Source organism: Drosophila obscura, unplaced genomic scaffold, assembly GCF_018151105.1.
Source record: "Drosophila obscura isolate BZ-5 IFL unplaced genomic scaffold, ASM1815110v1 contig_95, whole genome shotgun sequence".
NCBI classification, from domain to species: Eukaryota; Metazoa; Arthropoda; class Insecta; order Diptera; family Drosophilidae; genus Drosophila; species Drosophila obscura.
The window spans coordinates 454,336-462,029 of NW_024542889.1; the positions used below are offsets into that span (position 1 = coordinate 454,336).

Genomic DNA, 7,694 nt, shown 5'->3' on the forward strand with positions numbered 1-7,694 from the left:
CTTTCCATTCAATCGATAAGCTCGACAATGAGAATTATAGTGCGTGGGTAATCCAAATGAAAAGCGTGCTAATACACTCTGAGTTGTGGTCAGTAGTGTGCGGTCGAGAAGTGAAAAATGAAGAAGATAATGATGCGCAGAAGGCACAGTTTGATCTAAAAGACGAGAAGGCTCTTGCGAGTATTATGCTGTGTATCAAGCCATTCCAGATAAACTATGTGAAAAACTGTACATCTGCAAAAGAAGCATGGAAAGTTCTAGCGGGTATCCATATGCCATCAGGCCCCGCGCGTCGCATAAGCCTGTTAAAGCAGTTGTTGTTCGTAAAAATGAGCGAAAATGAATCGGTAGTGAACCACGTAAATAATTTTTGTGCGATCGTGGAAAAACTGAAAGAAATTGACTTAACAGTTCCTGAAGAAATTTTGTCTATTCTGTTGCTATCGAGCCTGCCCGAGGCCTACGAAAATTTTGTGGTAGCAATGGAGACACGTGATTGTTTGCCAAATTTGAACTCTCTGAAAGTAAAGCTTCATGAAGAAGGAGACAGGCGCAAGGCAAATCAAGAATGCGCAGAGAAAAGTGAACAACGAGCGTTCGGTTCGGGTGTTAAAAATTGGTCGTCGTCAAAGCAAAAGACGAATAACGAAAACGGACAGAAGAAAACGAATGGCCCGAGTGGGATAATTTGCTGGTCGTGTGGTCGTCGCGGACACAAGGCGTCAAAGTGTAGAGCAAAGAACAATCAAGAAAACACACCGAAAGGAAATAACGAAACCGAAAGAGAGAAATCGTATTCCGTTTTTGCGTGCGCGTCTAAAACTCTCTTTCCGAAGAGTATGTGGTGTGTCGACAGTGGTGCCACGGCTCACTTGTGTTGTGAGCGATCTCGTTTTACCGAACTAAAAGAGCACAAAGAGCGAATTGCTTTAGCGGGCAATAGCTACATAGAAGCTGAAGGGCGCGGCACAGTGGATTTGATTTGGGAAAATAACCACATAAAACTTGTCGACGTTTTGTATGTGAAGGAATTGCAATGCAATTTTATGTCGGTGTCCAAGGCCATCGAAAATGGTTTCTCTGTTGAATTTGCAAAGACAGAAGCGCGTGTGAAAAACAATAAAGGCGTCGCCATAATGGTTGCAAAAAAGCAGCACGATTTGTTCTTGTTCCAAAATCAAGAAAACAAATGCTTAAATGTACAGACAAACCCAGTAAACGTGTGGCACGATCGGTTTGGACATTTAAACTATGCAAGCCTAAAAAAGATGATGTGTGAAAAAATGGTTAACGGTATTAAAACAAGTCCATTAAATGACATGAACGGCCAGGTGTGCGAAACCTGTGCAAAATGCAAAATTTGTGTAAAGCAATTCCCAAAAGCTAGTGCAAGCCGTGCAAACAATGTTCTTGGATTGGTGCATACTGACATTTGCGGACCAATGAATAAAAACTCCTTAGGCGGAGCTCGGTACTTCGTAACATTCATCGATGACAAATCGCGCTATGTGTTTGTTGATTTTCTGAAGACAAGAGACGAAATCTTAGTCAAGTTCAAACAATTTAAATCATTCGCGGAAAATCAGTCGGGAAAGAAGTTGGTACTCTTGAGAAGCGATAACGGTCGGGAATACTTGAGTGACGCGTTTGAGTCATGTCTTGTTGACAACGGGGTAAAAAGACAATTAACTGTGCCTCATACCCCCCAACAGAATGGTGTCGCGGAACGAGCCAATCGTACATTGGTAGAAATGGCCCGCAGCATGCTCTTTCATGCAGGATTGGACGAGCGATTCTGGGCAGAAGCAATCAAAACTGCTGCATATTTGCGTAACCGTGCAGAATCTTCAACTTTACCTGGCATGACACCGTTTGAAGTGTGGACAGGAAGGAAGCCCTGTGTCGGCCATTTGCGGATCTTTGGTGCGAAGGCAATTGTGTTGAATAAAACTCAACATAAGAAATTTTCGCCAAAAGGCGAAGAGCATTATTTGGTCGGCTATTCTGAAACAGCAAAGGCATATAGGCTGTTTAATCCCGAAAAACAAAAAGTGATTGAGGCACGAGATGTAATTTTCATCGAGAGCTCCCTGTATAGGAATCGCATGCCTTCGTCGAGTGCTGCTGAATATGTGCAGCCGCAGCTTGTAGAGTTCCAGAAGCATTCTATTCCGGACGAAGAGGCCCTGGACGTGGCTAGTGAGGATGAATCCTTAGTTGAAATGGACGATATGCGAAACACAGAGGAGCCAGAAGGTTCAGATCGAGTTGACGATGACAGACAGTCGGTCGTCGGACAGCCGATTTCAGAAGGAGCACGAAGGGGTCGCGGGAGACCGAAAAAGGTTTATACGGGTCGGCCTGGACGCCCAGCGAAGGAATATCACATGCTGAACACCATATCGGCTGAAGCTATTAGTGTCCCTGCTAATGCAAATGAGGCATTAACGAGTAATCATGCAGCGGACTGGCGTGCTTCAATGAAAACGGAAATGAACAGTCTTCTCAAAAATAAGACTTGGTCTCTAGTCGATCTACCAAAGGGTGAAAAACCTATCGGATGTATGTGGGTGTACGCACTAAAGCGTGACAAAGATGGCAATGTCGAGCGCTTCAAAGCCCGACTTGTTGCCAAGGGCTGTGCTCAGCGATATGGAGTAAACTTCACCGAGACTTTTTCACCAGTTGCCAGATACTCAACGATCAGGCTGGTCATGGCATTGGCTGCAGAGCACGGGTGGTATATGCACCAAATGGACGTTTCGTCAGCGTATCTTAATAGCGAGTTACATGATGTCATCTACATGCGTCAGCCGGAGGCATTCATTGATCATCAATATCCTGAGCGTGTGCTAAAGTTGCACAAATCGTTGTATGGTCTAAAGCAGAGCGGCAGGGAATGGAACGAGAAACTCAATTCTACACTCATCAAGCTTGGATTTCTACCATGTGCAAGCGAGCCGTGTTTGTATTCTAGAAAAGTTTCTACTAATATTTGTATTATTGTTGTATACGTAGATGATCTTCTAATAGCCAGTTCCGACAGAGGATATCTCGAAAGCGTCAAGACTGCCATTGCTGACGAGTTTAAAGTGGTCGATGGCGGCCAACTAAAGCATTTCCTAGGCATGGAAGTGGAGAGAGATGGCGAGACCGGAAGCGTGAGGGTTGGCCACAAGCAGTATATAGAGGATCTACTCAGAGATTACTCTATGCAGTGCTGCAAGCCAAATGTTACACCACTAGAGGCAGGACATCAAGTAAAATGCGACAGTCCGAGCTGCGTACGTGTGAATCAGGTGGCCTATCAATCATTGATTGGGTCTCTGATGTATCTGGCTATCACCACGCGTCCCGATATTCTCCATTCTGTAGCGAAATTGGCGCAACAGAATGCTGATCCCCACACTGAACATGAAGTTGCGGCCAAACGTGTGCTTCGATATCTAAGAGGCACGGCTGATCGGCAGTTGCATTACCATCGTACTGGTCGTGCAATACATTGCTATGTAGACGCCGATTGGGCCAGCGATAACACGGACCGCAAATCGTACAGCGGTTGGGCCTTCTTTGCTGCAGGAGCTGCATTTTCATTCGAATCCAAGAAGCAGAGTGTGGTTGCCCTTAGCAGTACGGAGGCTGAATACGTTGCACTATCAATGGCGTCTAAAGAAGCGGCCTACATTATCAAGCTGGTTGATGAATTGGGTGTTGGCGTTGGAAAGCTCCGTCCAGTGAAGATCTTCAGCGATAATCAGAGCGCTCAACATCTTGTTAAGAATGCGACCTTCCACGCACGAAGCAAACATATAGATATTAAGTATCATCATGTTAGGGAAATGTTTAAGAAAAATGTAATTGAAATAGAATATGTTCCCACTGAAGAAATGATATCTGATGTATTAACAAAAAATTTGTCTAAAGTTAAGCACGAGAAATGTATAAAATTAATGGGATTATGCTGATTGTAATTTGAAATGATATTTGTAAAGTCAAACATAATGCGTTGAGAAGGAGTGTTGAATATGTAAACTTAAACAACGCACTGTGTCTTCTCTATTTTTCTTTCTGTTATGCATTATCCAGCATAAGTAAACATGTATGTATGAGTCGCAATGAAGCGGCGTTCTCTCGTTTCCCTTTTTGATTTGTATTCCGTCTGCCTTTGACGGACATCTTTTTGCTCTTCATATTTAGTCACAAATAAATACCACAACGAATAATCTTCTTATATGTTTATCTTATTTCATATAGATGCGAATACATGGGTGTAAGGGTGAGTGCTGGGCATATGCATAACGTGTATGGGTGTGGGTGTGGTTATGAATATGTCAAGTGCTTAACGTATACTTAATGCGTATGTAGGTGTAGGGCAGAGAATTAAAATTATTTTATTTTTATTTATACCAATAATAAAAAAATTACTAAAATGTATTATGAATATATAAATTAATTATTTTTTATTTCTGTAATTTACAAAAAAAAATACTAGAAAAAAAAAAAAAATATATGGGAAACCTACTATTAATGAATTGCCTGATAAAAACGGTTACCTTGATAAGGTAAATTATGCATTCATTAACAGGTTTTGTTGTTTTTTTTATAAAACCTTTATATTTAATAGAGCTAAACTATTTCTAAAAGTATCAAAAACTTTTGTGCGTCATACACCAAAATATATCAATTAATTATAATTATAAAAAGATAAGCTAACTAAGCTACTGGGTTCATACCCCATTTATAAAGGTTATAATCCTTTTCTTTTTAATTTTTAATGATTCTTCAAAAATTTAATTTATCACATTTATAATTATTGGGACATTAATTACGGTAACATTTAACTCTTGGTTAGGAGCTTGAATAGGTCTTGAAATTAATTTATTATCTTTTATCCCCCTGCTAAGAGATAGTAATAATAACACAACATCAACAGAAGCTTCTTTAAAATATTTCTTAACCCAAGCTTTAGCCTCAACTGTACTCTTGTTTTCTTCTATTATTCTTATATTAAAAAAATAATAAATAATTAAATAAAATAAATATCGAAATTAACGACTCATTTACTTCAATAATTATTATATCAGCTTTACTGCTAAAAAGAGGAGCTGCTCCTTTTCATTTTTGATTCCCTAATATAATAGAAGGATTAACTTGAATAAACGCACTTATATTAATAACTTGACAAAAAATTGCTCCTTTGATATTTATTTCTTATTTAGATATCAAAAAATGTACTATTAGTTAGAGTAATTTTATCAGTAATAGTCGGAGCAATTGGAGGTTTAAACCAAACGTCTCTTCGTAAGTTAATGGCATTATCATCAATTAATCATTTAGGGTGAATATTACCAAGTTTAATAACAATACTCGACAAAATCGAACTTTTTTTTCCTAAGGATCCAAACCGACTTTTTCTGATAGATATGGGGATTTAAAATTTTTTAAAGAATTATGGTTTTTTTTCTATGGCAGAACTTTTTTTTGAAGAATTTTTGAAAACTGGTATTTTTTTTTAAAGCTTTTTTCAGAGGTAGCGCTTGTTTTTTTCACATAGCTCTAGTATCTTACGTCTGGTTGTAAAAAACTTTGCTATTTTGAAAAGATAATTAAAACAGCTAGAAGTAAAGCCCAAACACTTTGTGATTACAGCTTACCGTCTGGGAAATATAAAGCATTGAAATGCAAAAATGATGATTTTTGTGCGGTATTTTTTACGAAATTTTGACTTTAAAAACTCAGGAAAAGTCGAAAAAAAATTATATCTTGTGTCCTCTATTTTTTTGTGTATAGGTGCGTTAATTTGGCGTCGTTTAAGGTATCGCTCATTAAAATCTATGGAGAGACTTTGGAGCTAAAATTCGTTAACCAAACCTAAAATATGGAAAAAATGAAGAAAAAATACCTTTTGGAAGGTTGCGGGCCCAACTGCCCATTGGGAATTGGGATCGCGATCAGGTACCAAATGTACAACCCTTTTTCGTTTGCTTTGTTTGGGCAGTTGAGCTCGCAACCTTCCAAAAGGTATTTTTTCTTCATTTTTTCCATATTTTAGGTTTGGTTAACGAATTTTAGCTCCAAAGTCTCTCCATAGATTTTAATGAGCGATACCTTTTTACAACCAGACGTAAGATACTAGAGCTATGTGAAAAAAACAAGCGCTACCTCTGAAAAAAGCTTTAAAAAAAAATACCAGTTTTCAAAAATTCTTCAAAAAAAAGTTCTGCCATAGAAAAAAAAAATATATCATCAAACCATTTATAAGCCCCAAATCTTTAAGAAAAAGTTCGTTTTGTTCCTTGGGGAAAAATCGTGTTGACTAGTGTAATTAGAGAGTCAATTTGATTAATTTATTTTTTATTTCATTCTTTTTTATCCTTTATTTTAACATTTATATTCAATATTTTTAAACTATTCCATTTAAATCAATTATTTTCTTGATTTGTCAATAGAAAAATTTTAAAATTCACTTTATTTCTAAATTTTTTATCTTAAGGGGGATTGCCCCCATTTTTAGGCTTTTTACCAAAATGTCTTGTAATTCAACAATTAACATTATGCAACCAATATTTTTCATTAACAATTATAATAATATCTACATTAATTACTTTTTATACCCGTACTCAAAAAAGAGTTAAGGGGTATATTAGATTTGTGGTAAAAGTGGATGTGTGTAACGCAGAGAAGGAAACGTTTCCGACCCCATAAAGTATATATATTCTTGATCAGCATCAATAGCCGAGTCGATATAGCCATGTCTGTCTGTCCGTCTGTCCGTCTGTCTGTCTTGTTGAGCGCCTAGATCTCAGAGACTATAAGAGCTATGGCAACCAAATTTGGTTTCCGGACTTATGTGATATCCCACTGCTACAAGTGTATTTCAAAATTTCGCCCCGCCCCCTTCCGCCCACACAAAGGACGAAAATCTGTGGCAGGCACAGTTTTATAGATACGATAAAACTAAAAACGCAGTATCGTAGAAAATGCCCATATCTACCAGATTGCCGAATCTGAATCAGATCGGATCATAATTATAGCCAGAATGAAGAAATTAATTTTCAGTTGCTTCCCCTCTCCCACCCGGTCAAGACAACGCAACTCATTTTCCTTCTCGCTCGCACACGCTGCCGCGTTCAGTGCGCGAGCAACCCCTAGCGGAGGAGATGTAGAATATGAATGGAACATGTACAATCTACATGTTAGATGTAGAATAGACATTGTAGATGAGATGTAGATAGCAGATGTAGCAAAAAAATGTAAAATGTAAATTTTTTTTTTTTTTTTCTAAAATTCTAAAAAATTATAAGCTCAATAATGTATATACTGACTGAGTACGGGTATAAAGTAGAGTCGTGTCCCCAGAAACGACTCACACGTTCCTTCTCGTTTTTTTTATTTACGAATTTGTTATTCAGCATTTATACTAAATTATTACGAAAATAATTGAACGATTAGTACACAATTTAATAATATAAATACAAATTTATACCTAATTTATACTTTTTTTTTTCAATTTTTGGGTTACCTTTAATTACTTTATTTTTTTTATACTTTAAGGCTTTAAGTTAATAAAACTAATAGCCTTCAAAGCTGTAAATATAGGAATTCCTTTAAGTCTTATTAAATTTTACTCCTTCAAAATTGCATTGATTAAGAAGAATAACTCTTATAAACAAATTTACAATCTATCGGCTAAA

The 7,694-nt window shown here is 37.5% G+C and overlaps 1 pseudogene; it reads left to right on the top strand.

Annotated features, from left to right (window-relative positions):
• Positions 1-4,812: 4,812 nt before the first annotated feature.
• Positions 4,813-7,444, top strand: LOC121405420 (annotated as a pseudogene).
• The last annotated feature ends 250 nt before the right edge of the window (positions 7,445-7,694 follow it).